The 18,816-nt window shown below is 35.2% G+C and overlaps 1 protein-coding gene across 1 annotated transcript in view; it reads right to left on the reverse strand.

Annotated features, from left to right (window-relative positions):
• LOC145694217 (putative methyltransferase DDB_G0268948) overlaps positions 1-18,816 on the reverse strand; it is a 159,516-nt gene that overhangs the window by 86,261 nt on the left and 54,439 nt on the right. The window lies entirely within an intron of this gene.

Below are 18,816 nucleotides of genomic sequence, written 5' to 3' on the forward strand. Positions count from 1 at the left end.
TACGTGTACTTTCTGGAAACTTAGTAGTATCTCTTGAAGCAATGAAAAAACAAAGAAACTTCACTTCAAGATCTATTCAAGAGAAAGAATGAATTGAGCTCCAACATTCCAAAAGTAAAGCAGCCCTTCCCGTTGGCCTAGTGATCAGCTCGCGAATCTTCGGAGCACGGATTTGGGATTCGATACCCGGTGGAAGAGCCTTGAAATTTCAACGCATCACTAAGAATTCGGATTCCACTAAAGGCTCACTTCTCTGATAACATAGGTGCAGAAAGGAACGTTAAAATCTAAACCCATCAAACCAAACAATCTAATAAAGGACCTACGCAGTAATGTCATAATAATTTAGACTATGTAACCGACTTTCTAATGTTTACAAATTACGGTCGTAAAAATAAGTGGAACTAGGGCTTAGAACATTTCTAGTTCTTGTTACTCGAAACAGTTAAGTATAATATATACACATGATGGTGTTACGAAAAATTTCGAGGAGTGAATACTGGCAAAAAGCCTAAAAACGATCAACCTTGGTGCACAAATGCGTTATTTCAGAGATATAGTTCGCAGAAAATTGGTCTAACGGTAAATGAAAGCAATTAACTCGAGAACGAAATGTTGGATAAAAGAACGTAATGATTATTTTCAATCTAGATTCCATTAATGTACCAGTGTAAGTACGCTAGTTTTCCAGAATTCTCCAAGAAAGGGGCTGCAAAAAAGAGTAATTTCTTGAAGGATGAAAATAAGGGAAAAACTACTACTTTCTCGGAAATGTCTCTAACGGATTTTATTTATATTTCATAGATCAATATTATACGTATTAACAACGCTATACTGTGTTATAAGCCATTAAAAAAATGTACTTTAGTCCTGGAGTGAGTTCTTTATGGAGATTATTTTATTTTAAAAAACCGACAGATCGTTCTAGTCATATTTCAGAAATAGTATAAATGTTTCACTAGTAACTTAACAATATAGCGTGACTTATTTGTCCTATAAAGAATTCACGGGGTAGTTTACTCTTGGATATAACTTTCTACCAACAATTTTCTAAAGAAGAAAAGAAAAAGAGCCGATTTCGTTAATATAAATATTTTATTAATAACATGTCTATTCGGACGCTTTTTCTCAAAAACTACTCATTTCATGATGGGTGCTTTCTTTTCTTTTACTTTAATATTTCCTAAAATACGACTCATGCTATTTTGTTGATATTTCATAGTCATATATGTCATTAATAACTCTACAGTAGTATATGGCATGATAATTCTCATGAAAGAATCCACAAAGCGTAGTTTATTTTCGGGGGTGGTATTTCTGAGTTTTAAGAAAAAGGCTTTATATATATATATATATATATATATATATATATATATATATATATATATATATATATATATATATATTACTGCAGCACTGCAGCCTATTATGATTTAGTTATATTAGTTTATGAAGAAATTTGAGCGAGAATTTATTAGCGCGATGGCCCATAATTTTCATTTTGTTTTCGTGTAAGGATTAATTTCCCTAACTTGTTTGATGTCGTTTTCGAACACTCATGAACATTTGTAGTGAAATCTCCGATCTCGAACTTAATACCAATTCAGCTGTGTGTGAACTAAAATTCTTTTCCCATTGAAGTTCAAGTTAATACATTTAATCAGGATTGTGTGTGTGTGTGTTAAACAAACAATAGATTTAAACCAATAAAATATATAACTTGTTCAGAACCAGAGTGAACTCGAATGATTCATATCTTTATTCACTTAGTATATTTATATGAACATTAAATTAGGTCGCTGAATTTCTCAGTGAACTAACTTGGAGGAATAAATTATATCTTCTGTGCTTTGTAGTGATTTCACTTGAGCAGCTGTGTACTTTTTTTATCAATGTAAAGTGACTCTTAAAATTTTTATAGTACATACAAGATCAGTACAACATATTTCTATCAGGTGTCCTTCGTGGATGAATGTGTAGAATTGTCACTTTTGTAATCAGGGGTTCCGGGTTTGAGCCCAGTTAAAGGACATTTTTTTCGGCTGCAAACCGAATAGTGGTTCGTATCCCACTTTAAGCTGTACGTTCCGTCCTTCATAACCCTGCTGTTACATAAGAAGGGACTAAATATTTATTTCTATGAATATGTAATCTAAATAAAGTAAAGTGTTGTAGCCTTATCCTAGTTTATTTTTAATGAATAACTGCAAATTGAGGGTGCTAATTCGACTGAGCTCGGTCTCAATCCCAATAAATGAATAGAAACCGTTCCAACTCGAGGTCAAAGGTAAACTAGCTCTTTTTCTCAGAATCAAGACTTTCATTACAGAAATGTGCAATTGCTTACGAATTTTATTGGAGATGATGTAACCTAATTGGTTGTCACACAATAGGCCTAGCATGAGGGAAGGTTTTATACTTCGCGCTTTATCCTAACTTAGGCTCTAACCCAATTTATCTTAGGTGTGAATCAAATAACTTCCCTCAGTCAGATGTTTACGATTTCTTCTCCCTTATTAATAATCTAAAGTAGGTTTAATTTCATGCTAATAATCGTACATATTAGTTTCCCTAACTCACAATCTCTTGTTCAAATGCTCTACTTGGTTTGGCTTAGTCAACCTTGGACATTGCTGAATGGGAAGACTGGTAAGCAATTTGTGCTCTACTGGTAAGTAATATGTAAAACTAGTTTATATATGACCTCGAGTTTGACCTTTTATTTTTTTTAACTACAGGCCATGGCTACTCCACAAAGTAAAGAAAAGTTCACAAAACAAGTAGGTTTCTTAGTAAAATATTTTCACAATTAATATTGAAACCTCAAAAGGTAGTAGATTTCTACCACATCCGGTTTTAGTAGAAAGATTAGAGTACTGAAAAATATATTCTTGGGACTCCTAACTGATTGCAGAAAACAGCTTCTTGTTATCTATCTATTACAGATTTTATTCTATAGATATCAACGTATAAACCGGAAGTGGTTGATTTTCTACCACTTCCGGTTTGAACAGAGGCTTAAGACAGAAGATGGTAGCTATTTTTAGAACGCTGAATAGAATTTTAAAAAAATATTCTCGCTGTTACCATTCCTGTTCTAGGAGATCACTACTGAAACCGGAAGTGGTTAATTTCTACGATTTCCGGTTTCAATTGCATATCAATAGAGGAGATGAAAGGCACTCTTGAACCACTTGAGGGCTGTTCGATTGGAGAAAACAGGTTTCATCTATCTTTCACCGTTTTTGCTCTATGTAGATCTTGTTTTATTCAAACGAGAAATTATAGGCGAATGAATCACTTCCGGCTTCAGTAGAATTAATAATAGAGATTAAATATGTTCTTACGAAACAGAAACCCGGATTTCAATACGTATTACCGTTTTCGATGTATGATGATCAAACACGAAATGGTTCATTTAAACCACTTCCAGTTTGAAAAGATGGTTTTAATAACAAACTCAATTCCTATCTCTTGACTCTTTATATTTTGACCAAATGTGGTGATGACCCATGAAATGCTTCTTTATTTTCTTTTTTCTTCTCTTTCTCTTTTGTCACACACGGATATGTTAAAGATATAAAGGAGTTTTGGTCCGTTTCGTAAAGCCTCACTGCTGAAAGGGACGTTAAACTCATAATCAACTCAACTACCGACAGTGTCATCAGAAGTAAAAGAGCTTGAATTAAAAATTTCACTGTTTGATCGTTTTTCTTTTTCGCCTTTTTAAAGACAGAACAATCAATGTCATTCTATTCTCAAAGGAAATGTGCCCGGGACGTAAGGTATTTACTCAATCTTAAGTATGAGGGGGAAGGAGAAAGAAGACTGAAAAACCTGGAATTTATTTACTAGTATAATGGAGTTTCTTTCTAAGCCCACCTTAGACCACCTGTCGCCAAAGATGTTTAAACGTTACTCAAGCGTAACTCCAAAACCATCAGAATTGAAGAAGGAGAAGAAGAAATACAGATACCAGTAGCGGCTCGTAGTCTGTACAAGCACCGGTTGCAATGTTGCAATATCAAAGGTATGTAGGTACGCGCAAGTGTTCCCCTCCCCCAGCATTCTTGAGTCCTATCCAAGAAATATTCAGGAAATATGAAGAGGAAAGTCTTTTAAGCTCTATTTGTATATTATTGATTAAATTATTTCTCGAATATTAATTTAATATATAAGCTATTTCCTTTTTTTCAAACAACCACTATCAATGTACGTTTATACATTATTTATATACAAAACCTCTACACTCATGTTATTGGACACGAGATAAATCGAATATATAGTATGTGCTGTAAGCCATGAATGATGGCGTTAATCCGAAAAGAAGAAAAAAAAGCAAGAAAATTGCATGCACGCAGTTAAACAAAATTATTTAATTATATAAACTATGCATTATTTTAGAATGGAAGGTCTTTCTTCGATTTTTCGGGCATCAAATTTTTCTATGACTTTATTGAAATCTGAAATGCTGCTCGCCAAGTTTCTCTGAATAGAAAGCATCGCTACCGCAAATATTTTCCGCTTTATTTTCTTTGGGGTCCAGAAACACCTCTCTCCTTCGACAATATGCATTTTGTTAGCATTTCTTTGTATAAATATACGGAACAAAAAGTCCATTTTCAGGAACCACGTATTTTTTGTCTGTAAAGAAGCATGAAATCTAAGATGTTTTCCTTTGAAAATTAAAAAAAAAAAAAAAATAGTTTAACATTCCAGCAAATTAGGCTAAAGAAGACAGGTGAGTATTGGAAGTGAATGATTTGATATTAATTTATGCTCTCCGCCGGAAATCGAACACGGAATCATGTGCACGAAGGACATAGAGCTAGGAATTAGACCCGTAGTAAGACATTTTCTTCTTGGAGACTCGATTGACCCCCCTTCCCCCCCAGAATAGGATTTTTAAAAAATAAATCTTATCCCAAGAATTTTCACCTTTGTATTATAAATGTTAAATAAAATCTATTGACTTCGAACGACCGCCCCCCAAACTTTCAGCCTGGATCCGTCCCTGCTACCACCAGACTTATATTTGTTCTTTGCGAGTTTATGTTTTGTGAATAACTTCTTTCTTCCACGCGTCTGTATCTTCCTCACCCTATCAACTGAGTCAAGCGCTGCTAAGCGGAGGAATTCGTAACTATTACAGAAGCTGACCAGTTGCGAAAAAAATGCAACCGTTAGGACGTTTGCACACGGCAACGATAATATCGGTGGAAGCCCCGATAATATCGGTGTCGGTGTCGGCGTACTTTGCACACGTCGCCGACAATATCGGTGGAAGCCCCGACAATATCGGTGTCGGCGATAGTTTGCACACGTGGCCGATAATGTCGGCGCTGAGACTAGTATTGGACAGGACGTGAAAGAGAGAAGATGAGTCCAGCAATCAACAAGAGATATCTTCTTGCCTTGTTGTATTTACGACGTAGAAACAGGAAATGTAGATCGCGAAAGCTTTGGGTTCATCCATTATTGACTGTGCGTTATGTAGAAGGTGCTTTTTATACACTATATGAGAAATTACGCGAAGACGATGCAAAATTTTTTAATTACTATCGCATGTCTACACAAACTTTTGATTTTTTAATAGAAGGAATTGGAAACCATATTCAACGCCAGCATACAGAAATGAGACCCTGTATTCCACCCATAGAAATGTTGGCAGTTGCAATAAGGTAAGTCTATTATTATTATTATTATTATTATTATTATTATTATTATTATTATTATTATTATTATTATTATTATTAAAAAGATTTTAAAATATTCAAGAGTGGGTATACGTTATGGCAATAATTTCCAGAATATCACTTTCAATGGAAAAGAACGTTTTTTCCCGTCGACGAGCTTTAACTCTGACGAACAATTATACAAACAAGTGTTTTATCCAGTCAGGGATTCCGCCAGACTCCCCCGATAGGGGGTGTCACCCCTAAACTTCGAGTAACACCCTCCAAACTTCTGCCTTGATCCGAGCCTGAATAGGCGATTTTTCACAATTATTTCATGTTTTGTGCGAAGAAGTCCTATTTGAATATAGAACTTTCAAACGATTGAAAGAATAAGTTTCTTCAAGGGATTTCTAATGAAACTTTCCTGTGAAGAATATAAATCCATTATATTTCCTAATTTGTCAGCTCTGGCAACAAAACGTGTGCTAGTTCCAATCGGTACCGCTTCAGTCGAGAGATCATCTTCAACAATAAATAGAATTTTAACTTCAGAACGGTGCCGGCTCCCCCAGAACATGTTAATAATTTGAAGGTGTCCTTGGAAGAACCTTGTTTACTGATGTTTGAAGTGAAAATAAAAGTGTTGAGGCTGATTTTGAAAATTTTATAGGTTGTGCACAGGCCCATCCGCCCGTATCCAAGGGGGTCTAGGGGGCGGCCCCCCTAAATTTTTGCTGCCCCCTCCTAAAATTTTCACGGTAGGGTTGCAAATGACCTATAATATGGTGATGAACTATAATATGGTTGGATCGGGCCATCCTTAACTTCTGCCTCTTCCCCCCTACATTTTTGGGCTGGCTACCGGCCTGGTTGTGCATACGGGAAATGGTTCAGAAGTCCTATACGAGTGACATCGGTTCAGTTGGACCATGAGTGAATCAAAATAAATGAACTTGCGTTTCAAAGAACATTAAAGAACTTGGGACAGTGATTTTCAGTATTTGTAAGACTGCGCCGCGGTTCACAAATATGCTTGTAAATATATTTCCAATACTTTTTTTTTTTCATTAGGATCACAAAGAGCATTTAACTTGCTTATTAAACAAACCCGCATAAGGCATGTATAAGTTATAAAGTGGTGTTACAATGTGTGAAAATGTGAAGAAGCGTAATAATGACGGTTCAGAGGAGAGTTTGTCAAAATATGCATACGGTAGTCATCAAGACTATTAATACATTCGTGAATATATGAGTCACATTGGTAAAAAATTACAAAATTACAAAATCAAAAATTTCATTGGCTATAAATTTAAACGAATTGAGTTACCTACAATGTTGCGATAAAGGTACACTCATGTCCAAAATTATTGTCGTATGTCTATAAATATGTTGATGTAGGAATATAATTTTTGCTTTTCAATTTTGTCCTTAAAAGAGTCTGTTGTCTTATCCCATATGCAAGGTCTGCATTCCACAAGTTCGATAAGGGTTAAAATATCATACGGAAAAATTTTTGCCATCTCTAAAATTGTAAGCAAAACTAGAAAGGTAAGAACACAAGAACACACAACCTTTTCGCCCACTCACTATAGCTAAACTGGAGAACTCTATCAGGTGGTCGATCCCGGTACAAAGGGGAGAGGGAAAACTTGCATACATAGCTCTGGTCTTTGTTTCCATTCGCCATTCCACAAATTCTTTTAAAAAATGGGGGTAGCGTTGGAAGTTAGAGAAAAGATGTGCGACAAGTGAAGCGTGGAGTCGGGTGCACCGACATTGCGCAAATTTTCCCACGCTTATCTGTTGACACAGATAAAGCCTTAATGAGCAGGCAACAAAATTGGAAATTGCGAAAAAAATCTTGTGCAACGTTGCCATCATTACCATAAGTATATCGACTAATAAAAACAGTCACCAAAATGCAAGTCGTTTTAACAAAAAAAAAAAAAAAAAAAAAAAAATACAAAGTAATGGATAACAATAGCATTTTCAGTCATCTATATTATATGTGTGCAATGGCGTCGTTAGAGAGGGTGACTGGGGAATGTGTCCCAGTCATTCATTTTCCGTATCATATCTAACTGTAAGATTAAAACTGTAAGAATATAGTTATTGAAAGCAAATAGTTTTGAAATACTGTAAGGAAAACAAACATATATAAAATAAACAATATATATAAATATTTCTAGAAGTTCTCTTGAAATATCGTGAACAGACGTTCGACCAATCAGAAATAAAGATTTGTCTATATCTTCCAGTTTTGGCCAATCAGAAACAAGCACTTGTATACATATTTCAGGTGTGTCTACCACATATCTTAATAACTATCCTTTCACCTTTCTATAAATGATACTTAGATTTGCATTTGCGTCTTAGTTGTTCTTAGGTGCTGTGAGAAACATTTGTTATATATTACCTAGGTATTATCGTATAAATTGTTACAAGAATGAGTGGTCAGTGTATTAGAGATAAATAGGGCCCCTTGGCAAGAAAGCTCGCCCCCTTGAGTGATGCAGCAACTTATATCTACGTGTACCTCCTACATGCAGTTAGAATTCTAAAGCAGCATGTCGAATGTTGTGTCTCGCCGCGGTTTTCAACGAACTTAAAGAGTTCTGGTTTGGCCAATGGCCACCAATTAATATTGCTACCAAAGTGTTTACCATCCTCTTAGGTATTGATTAAGACCAATATCGTCTCTCTATGAATTACCGTTCCCATGATATTGGCCAAAAATGGCCGATTTCCAGAGATTTAAGGAGCATTATTTGAGGAACCGTAAGTCATAGAGAGGTCATATTGGTGTTGGTCAATATCTAAAAGGGTGGTAAATATTTTGGTAGCAAATAGTAACCGGTGGCCACTGTGCAACTGGCCATCAATTAATATCAGTACGAAAATGTTTAATGTTCTATTAGGGATTAACACTGATATCATCTCTCTATGACTTACCGTTCCCGTGATACTGACTAAAAAAGTTCGAATTTCTAGATATTTAAGCAGTCATATCTCGAGAACTATAAGTCATAAAGAGATGATATTTTGTTAATTTTTGCGAGAAAGAGAAGAGGGTGCGGATAAAAAGATTTACCTTTACATCTAGGAACAATTACAGCTATCCTTCCCGCTAGATCTCTCCATTCTTTTAAAGTTCGTTCTGGCAATGCTCTTAGAGCATTCTCAACTGTTTTATCCTGAAGATATTTACCGGACAGTGTACATTAGAAAGGTTTTGGACCTGAAATTGGTTTGTGGGCCTGAAAAGGGCCTCAGTTCTTTAATTACTGTGTATTTGCTTCACTCCCAGAGAGATAACAAAGCGTTTCCGTTAGCCGACTGTCGGCAAAGCGTGTTCAACGTATATGGCCAGAGCAAATGTTGAAAACATTCTCAAGATGGGTGCTGGTCCCTCCTTTGTTTGGACACGAATGAGGTTCGTGAACTGTACGTTTTGCTGTTTTAATGCATCTCTGATGTTATCTATGTTGGTTGTGGTTGGAACACCTTCTTCAGGAAAGCAATGCATCTCAGCAATTCTTCTCTGCAAAGCTTATTCTTCTCCGTTGTGCACTCTCCCAAATGTCACCAGCAACTGTATGTCAGACCTCCTCAGGTTCTGTTAAAACCCCGAACGAATTGCGGATATAATAAACCAATAATAGAACAAGCCAATGAGGAACGAGAATCACAACGAGCCAATCAGGATCGAGAATTAATCGCAAGTTTTAGTGAGGAGGGTAATATAAACAGGAAGCAATAAACTGGAGAAACATAAGTGAAACTTTCAGAATGGAGTTTACATTGACGAAAACAGAAAAAGGTGTACCTTGTGTATTAATGGGAGGCTTTAAGTATCGTTTCTTTCGCCAAGGAAAAAAAGGCTCAAATTGGAGGTAAGTTAATGTAGTACATAATTTTTGCATGTATATAAGCCTATAGCTTGCTAAGTTATGCAAAGCCTACATTAGTATTTTCAGTAGTCAGCTTGACCTATATTTTAGTAAGTTCTGTAAGCCTATATTAGTATTTATGCTAGTCAATAGGATCCATATATACTTTGTTAAAAGATGTAACACACTATTAGTATTAATGTCGGGAAGTTGGACCTATATTTTGTTAAGTGATGTAACCTATATTAATATTTATGCCATTCAGTTGCTTCTATACTTTGTTAAGTAATGGAAAGTTACATTAATATCCATGTCAGTCAGTTGGGTCTATATTTTGTTAAAATATGTGTCTAGTCCCTATTTTAATATTTATGCCAGGCAATTTGTCCTATACTTTCGTAAGTGAATAAGTAAGCCTGCATTAGTATTTATGTCAGTCAATTGGACCTATACTTTGTTAAAAGGTGATGGAAGATATAACATTTTTGCCAGTGAAATAGTGAATACATTTTTCTTTAAATAGTAAGTTTAGAACACGTGATACGATTTAATTATTATTTCCTTTCTTTCAGATGTACTAAGAAAAGCTGTAATGCTAGTATAACAATGGATGAAAATACAAGTGAAGTTTTAGAAAGGAAAGATATTCATAATCATTGTGAAGATGAAGATGGTGTTCAACGGCATTTTCTTAGAGAGAATTGTAAGCGACGAGCCACTGAACAATTGAACGAGAAGCCAAATAAAATTATAAGGCAGGAAGTTTCAAAATTGGAACATCATGACACACTTGATCATAAAGAAATTAAAAGATGCCGAGACGTTATTTATAAAAATCGAAGAAAGGTGACTCCTCGTCTACCCAGAAACACCGTAGAGGCTATACAGCAAATGGTTCAGAAGCAGGATGATATAGCAATTGACGGAGAAAGATTCATCTTTGTTGATGATGAAGCTAATATAATTCTTTTCACGTGTAAGAAAAATATCGAGTAAGTATAATTTCATTTATAACCATTAACTTTGAAATGAGTTTCATTTACAGCATCAAGAAGTAGAATAGGAAGTAGTTGCTTGAACAGAAAAGTTCCTTTTTCCGTCTTATTTCCAAATTATAGTAAAATAGTTTTTTTTTTTTTGATTCTCACAAAATATATCGTAACATAGCATTTCACCTAACGATATGACACTACAGTCTTGTTTACTATTTTCTTTTCTGACACTAATCTTATTTTCTTTTCAGTTTTCTGTGTGAGTTCAGCGGGTTAGAAGTATTTGCAGATGGAACTTTCACTTATGCTCCTAAGCATTTCACACAGTTATATACAATACATGCATATAAAAATGGATATTATCTACCTCTATGTTTTGCATTTTTGCCGAAGAAAGACAAGAATACGTATGTGGCCATGTGGAAGATGATAAGAAACTTAGACAGTAGATTCGACTTGAAAATCATTTACGTTGATTTTGAAACAGCTGCTCACGAAGCCATCAAGAATGTGTTTCCAAATTGTGACATTCGTGGCTGCAGATTCCATTTGGGACAAACATGGTGGCGGAGGATTCAAGCCGACAATGATCTGCGACAAGCATATATGGATCCAAAATCTGAACTAGGTATTATTGATATTATTATGGTCTATTCATACGGTGATTTCTGCTTTGTTAGAGATCCAAACGGAAACTGCCATGAAAATAACGTCCATATTAAAAGGAATTTCAAAGGCCCAAAGACCAGCAGAAGTCAAAAGGAGCGAGTTTGTCATGAGGAAGTATGCTGAGTTCAGGAATTCGCAGAGAAACTATGAGAAGGCACGTATGACATTTTTAAAAGCTGTAGGATTTAAATTTCAAGCATTCAAACTGTAAAATGAAATTTTCTGTAAATAAGTATGTTGCTTTGTAAATATTAGAATGCAATAAAATATATCTCATAAAGGAATAGCTTTATACATTTCATTTCGATGCAAAATTTCACACAATTCCTTAAATCCTGTTGTTGGCAACGTCGCGGCGGAAATTTGCGCAATTTCAGCACTTTCTGCTCCTCGTTAATAAGACATAAATTACTTAGATTATCAACGATCTAATCTTTAGAAAAATTTGCGCAATGTCGTTGCATCGGTGGAGTCACATCCCTGTTTTTGAGATCACAATCAAGAGAATGCCAAATGAGTCACTTGTCCTCGAGAGCTTTGAAAAGAACGTTTGATTATCCTAGGTTCGTTTCAAAATAATAATAATAATAATTCTACTTGTCAATAAATATTCTATTCAATCATTGCTTATCGAGTGAGACCGGGAAAATTGTGTGCACACAATTCTGATGTAAATAAAAGAAAGTAATAATAATCAGGATTTTTCCATATGCTTATATTCACAGAGTATCAAACTTTGAAAATTACGCTTGAATTAATTTCCAGAATATAATAAAACTTAAATGCATTAGTAGATAAGATACAATCAAAGAGAGAGAGAGAGAAAGAAAAAAAGGGAGTAGAAAATAATCAACGGAAATTGGTTATGTAAATTTCCTATGTTCTATTTGATAACTATTTAGAGGGAAATCAGTACTCTTCAGACTTCCCACATTTTATATTTATTTAATAAAGGGAATTAGCTACTCCAAAACAGAGACTGTAAAAAAATAATAAGCTGTTCCAAAGTTGTTTATAGGACAAGATAATAATAATAATATACAATTGTAATAGAAAAAATGGAAAAACAACAAAATTCCAAAGAAAAGAAAAAAAACAAAAATACACAGCGCCTTGTCACTCTCTTCATCTAACCCGCTGGCCGGCCGACATTATCGGTGGCGTGTGCATCCAATCATAAGAAAACATTGCCCCCGACAAAATCGGTGTCGGCGGTACCGCCGACAGTATCGGGGGCTTGGCCGACAGCATCTGCGTGTCGGAGGAACGGCCGATAATATCGGTGGCGTGTGCAAGCTACGATTTGAATACATTGAAGTCGATTTCACCGCCGACATTATCGGTGGGACCACCGATATTATCGTTGTCGTGTGCAAACGCACTAAGGGACCAATACGGGAAGATAGGAGCGTTGCAAGAATAAATCCACTTCCCCATGTTAAGAGATAGGAGCTCGCTGCCATATGCTCAATGTTACTGCTTCCAGTGGCAACGTTCGCTGCCACTGGAAAGGTAAATCTCTCTCTTTCTTTCCGTTTTTTAATTGACTTTTTTCAGAAATGCATCAATACTGTTTTGCGCTCAAGAGCAAAGGTTTATTTTTTACTGATACACTACTTTAACACTTAAAAATATTTTTAGTATTTAAAAAAATATCCGGTTGCACAACCATGCAACATATAGTACCAGCCGCCACTGACAGATACAAAATGTAACCAAGAAAGAAAAAAACAACATAGAAATGATACGCATCATAACGAAAATATGTCTACTTACACAAAAATGTTCTGGAGAATTTCAATACCTTTCATATCGCTAAAATCAAGGAACAAAACACCTTGGGTTTGAGAAAGAACTGGTATTTATTAGAACCAGTTTTATCTTAACAATCTCAACTAGGTACGACACAGGTGGATATTTCGACTAACGTAAATCCCTTGGTAACTGTAACTACTGTACCAAAATGCAAAATGTTCCAGTGAATAACGTTATTCAGAATAACGCTATTCAGAGCATACCAGTTTAAAAGTTACACTGACTAATAACGTTATTAACTAGGTGCAGAAATGGGTTACAAAATGGTAACCGTAACAGATGACGAATTGTAAATATTGCACATTTCGTTAAGTTATCCACCCTTGAGATTTTCATATATTCGAAATCTATGTTCAGTGGTCTATCAGTGAGTGTGGAAACAAGAGTTGCATGCTTACCCATTCCCCCATCAGAGGGCTTTTAAACTTACCCGTTTTTTTCGTAGACAATGAAAACCAGACGAAGACCGGATGTATCTGTTTTTCGTTCTCAGTTTCTGAATAAATATGTTCTGGCTACCCTGACTAGCACTAACATTTTATGCGTAGTTGCTTTCAGACGAACACGAGTTTATTTTTTTGTTGTTACCTCTGTAAATTGCCGATAGGTCTTATTCAAGACGGTGGCAACGAACACGAGTATCAAGGTCTATCTACAAAAGGTTGTCTGGGAACGTTCAGCCAATAGGAGAGCAGGCGGGAAAATGTCACCGAGTATGCTGCGTGGGTTTCCGTCTTTTGCTATCACCGCATGCAATAGGATCGAACTTGAAACATTATCGCTGTTTACTCTTGACACATTACGCCTTGGTTAATAGCAGTAGCAATAATTGTAGTTTCGGGTGAATTGTAGTTTCGGGTGTTGCAGTACGAATGATAAAAGACAGAAGATATAAAGTGGACTCATTGACTAATCAGCATAACTTTAGATGCAAATGCTATGTGACATGTGGAATTAAATAAAATTCTGTTTTTAAAAAATAAAAAAAAAATGCAGAACATTTTATCCGATTAATCACCTTAATTAATTAGGAAGTTCATTCTCCTCTCTTTGATTGGAGAGATAATCTGTCTAATAGATGCTGGTTGAACTCTGGTATTCTTATTGTCAGGCCTTTTTCGATAGAAAGCATAGCCAATGGTGATAACCTTTCTTGGGACATTCAATTCCTTGAAAGTGTCAATTCTTTTTCATGGCGCCATAGGTACAATTTCAGAAGCTTTGTAGATTCACTAAATATTTTTTCTAGATTATTGCGAACGATTCATTCTAGCAAACTCAGTCCCTGACAGTGATCCGAATTCCTCTTCAGCGTTGACTGAAGAGAGTTCGTAACAGAGATTAGTGTTATAAAAAATGTCCATTGAACACACTTTATTCACAGTTTATCCAGGAAAATTTAAAATAAATTGAGGAAATGTATCTAGTGCAAACAACATTACTGCCATAAAACATCCTGTAAATTTAATTTTTTTTTTTTTGAACACTCTCCTGAATTGGCCTTTCCTTGTTTTGTCTAAGCCTTAATTGCAAGTTTTTCCTCAGTTGAAAGCTGGTCAATGTTTTTTGTAAATTATTTACAGAAGTCACGATATACAATTAATTCAGAATTTGTAGGCTAGGTTATTTACAGAATTGAAGCACACACAATAAAATTAAATCTAATAAATAAAAACCAAAACAGTGATACAAAAGAGGTACTGGTATATGAATTCCGAATGTCACATATTCATACATCAACACACACACATGTACGTAAAAGAAAAAAACTATATTCATCATCCAAACAAATCATCCGTCTTGGTTGTTACGCAATGCACGATGAACACAATATACTTCCACATGAGGAGAAACAATGCTTATCAATGTCATATGTTCTGGAAAAGAAACCTCGAAACCCGCCAGATGAAGGATCAGCATGTATACCTAACAGAAGGTAAAAATCGAAGAACATCAAAACAAACAGCACTGCCAGTTCTACATCCAAAAATGTGTGTTGGGAGGGGTTCGATACGTCTATGCAATATATGCCTTTCTTATTCTGCATCCGAAAAGACGATAAGTAATAACTGTCACCTATATTCTTAGCAAAAAAATAAATAAATAAATAAATGAGAACGATTGTTTTTAAGAAAAGAGAGAGAACATGATGAGGCGTAAAATAAAATATGTAGCCTACATCAATCGTTTCTCTGTTAAACAAGTATAGTTCGTTAAGAAAGTCTACATATGTTAGTCAAGTTTCAAAATTTTTGAGAGGTCCGGACCCGGTGGACCCCCCTCGTGGCTACGCCATTGAGCATTGCTAACTAGTCCCAAATTCAATGTGGCGTTCCTCATCATACAGTTTTATGTGGAAATTGTCAAGAGTATAAAATATAGTATTTTATAAAAGAAATATGTATATACTAAAATACTAGGCTATCCACAGAGGTAGGGGGCGATTCTATATACTGAGTTATTAATATTTGAATCACAAATTACTGTGGAAGAAGCCTTCGTTATTAATATAAGCTAAGAATTAACTTGTAAATGCGGGTCTACTTTCATTTGTTTTCTGCTCTACTACATATTTTCTTTTTTATTTTGTAATTCTGCAATCACTTTTTTTTAATTGTCATTATATTGATTTGCTTCAGTATGGTCCTGTAATTTAAAAATATGAATGCATAAAAACAAATTCCATTTGTTAATTGCTAGTGAAATAACATTCAGAAATCTTATTTAGCGCGAGAAACCTTCTCGTTCGCTGGAAACCGTGCTGTGTTGCAGAAGCACTGCAACGACCAGTCCCTTTAACTTCTGAGATAGGGGAAAGGAGACTGAACATTCGCTCCAATTGCCGCGCTGAAGGAATCTGGTCGTTGTATGCTCGCTGCAACGCAATATAAATTAGAGACTCTGTGACGGATTATTTTTCGCTACGGACAGTTACAGAAGTAAAAAATATGTTATTTAAAGTGTATATATGCGAGTATTAAGAAGTATTTTTCTGTTCTTTACTACTATTGATAATAATATTTTTTTTTAAATACTTTGGTCGTTGCGCAACATTGCAACACTAACATTAGCCACCACTGGAGTAATTAGGAATCTAACGCAATAAGTGTATTTATCAAGCACTTAACTATACAGCCTTCATAAATCAAGTACTATTACTATTATTATTATTATTATTATTATTATTATTATTATTATTATTATTATTATTATTATTATTATTATTAGAAAGGAAAGTACATTTGTCATTGCCTTCGTGCGTGCATTAAGGAAAAAAAAACATAAGCAGTTCAGTTTGAAAGTCAGCAAACAACTTGGATAAGCTTGCATATGTGCATTATTTTTATTCATAATAGTTTCATTTTTTGTATATAGTTCAGTGGTTTAGTGAATTCTTTGTGATTCTTTTAGTGATTTTTCTAGTGAGTTTTAGTGAGTTGTGTTTGCATTGGCTGGCAACAGTGCCTTCAGTGTGCTGTTCAAGTGTGTCTGTACATTCGAAAATGTGCGGCGAAGTACAACTAGTCAAGCATATTCATTCATAGTTTTAGAAAAGCATATTTTTCATAGTTTTTAGAGAAGCACTCATGTTCATTCATAGACAAGATTTACATGTTCTTAACAGTGTTTTAGAGTGTTACTCAGTTTATGTGTGATCGAAGACAAAGTATGATGGTTAGCAAGCAACATGTGGTTTAGCTAGCAGCAAGCAACGATTACTGCAGAAAGATGTTAAGATAAGTAATTCATTGTACTAACCTTTAAGTATTATATCAATCATTATGTTAACATACGAACAAAGCATGTCATGTTTATTATATTAACGCATGTACCTCGGAATAAGAATTGAAGCAAGTAACATCTAAAATATTCGTCAAGTCTTATTTCTCGTTCCTCCTGATATCTGGGTGAATCAGTAAAATGGGTTTAATCATACAGTTCATTAGCTTTGGATGTGATATGTGTGATTTGTAAATAAAGTACATAAACATATCACCCCTTCATACATCATCATTTTTTTGGTCCTCCGTCCACCGGATGTCAGAACGAGAAACGTGACTTTGCATTGTTTGTTCTCGTGTGTGTTTGTGTGGGTGCTGCTGTCATAAGCAGGACAAAGCTGTTCATATTAGTACAGTAGTGTGTGTGCATTCAACCCAGCTGAATTCAAGGTTACACGTTTGTAGGTCACTCAGAAGTAAAAAAAAAACAAAAAAACAAAAAAAAACAAATATTGTCAGCGCTTTGTGTAGTTAAAAAAGAAGGACTGAAACAATGGCAGAAGTGCAGTTGGGTCAATTAATTAAGAAACGTGCTTCGGTCAAAGGTCAGGCAACAAGAATACAGACATTTCTTCAAAAACTACAGAATGAAAATAAACCTAGCATACAAGAAGCAAGAACAAGGCTAGTTGCACTTGAAGGGGTTTTTATTAAGTTTGATGAGATACAGTCAGAAATAGAGCTCTTGGATGAGACGGGTGAACAAGAAACGCACAGAATTACATTCGAGGAACTGTATTATCATTCAAAGGTTAAGTTACAAGAATTTATTGATAGTCTTGAACAAAAAACGGATTCAGGGACAGCAAATAACAAAGCTACAAATTCTAGCAATTCAGTACAGTTGCCTAAAATTTCTTTGCCCATATTTTGCGGGAAATACGAGGAGTGGCCGCCCTTTAAGGACATTTTCACTTCCCTTATTCACAATAACGAATCATTAAGTACAGTTTGTAAATTTCAATATTTGCGCACATCACTCAAGGGAGAAGCGTTTACATTAATAGCAAATCTGCCAACGGTAGAAGTAAATTACGAAATTGCATGGAAGCTTCTTGTTGAACGCTACGAAAACAAACGGTTGATAGCTTCGACATATGTACGAGGGTTGCTCAATATCAAGCCAGTAACGAAAGAAAACGCTAAAGACATTAGACAATTTGTAAATACTGCACGTAGTAATTTTCAAGCCCTTGAAGCATTGAATTTGGACAAACCTTTGCATGACGTACTACTAACACAACATTTAGTAGAAAAACTTGATTCGACAAGCAAAAGAGAATGGGAAGCTGAGCAAAGTAGTGACTCCTTTCCATCGTTATCGGAATTATTTTCATTTTTAGAAGGTCGTTGTCAAATGTTAGAAAATATTCGTCCTACTCAATCTGAAAGTACTTATGACAACAAAAGTGTAGATTCCAAAGCAAAAAGAAAGAATAACAGTCAAGTGAATGCGTTTGTTACTGTGCTTCCAAATGCATGTAATATTTGCCGTAGCAAAGAAACGCATGCTGTTTTTCGCTGCCCAGAATTTCTGAGTGCCAACATTAATCAAAGAAAGGAGCTCGTGAAGCAAAATAAATTATGTTTTAATTGCTTAGGTAATAAACATCAAGTAAGGGCATGCAAATCAAGTGCTTGTAAGAAATGTAATTTTAAGCATAATACACTGTTGCATGAAGATACTACTCAAGGGGCTACTAACAAAGACAGTTCAAGCAAAACAAATAACAATACTACTAACGTACCTAAAGTTAAGGAACAGAACCAGGTTAAAGTTCAACCACAGGACTCTTATTGCTCATTTAAGATTAATTATGGTCAGCAAGTCTTATTAGCAACAGCGTTAGTTAACGTAACAGACACTAAAGGTCGTTTTCAACAATGCAGAGTGTTATTAGATGCAGCGTCTCAATCGAATTTTGTAAGCGAAGCTTTAGTTCATAGATTAGGCCTCAAGAAAACGAAAAATCGTGTTCCCATTAGAGGT

This window comes from Thermobia domestica, chromosome 9 (assembly GCF_964235325.1).
Source record: "Thermobia domestica chromosome 9, izTheDome1.hap1.1, whole genome shotgun sequence".
NCBI lineage: Eukaryota > Metazoa > Arthropoda > Insecta > Zygentoma > Lepismatidae > Thermobia > Thermobia domestica.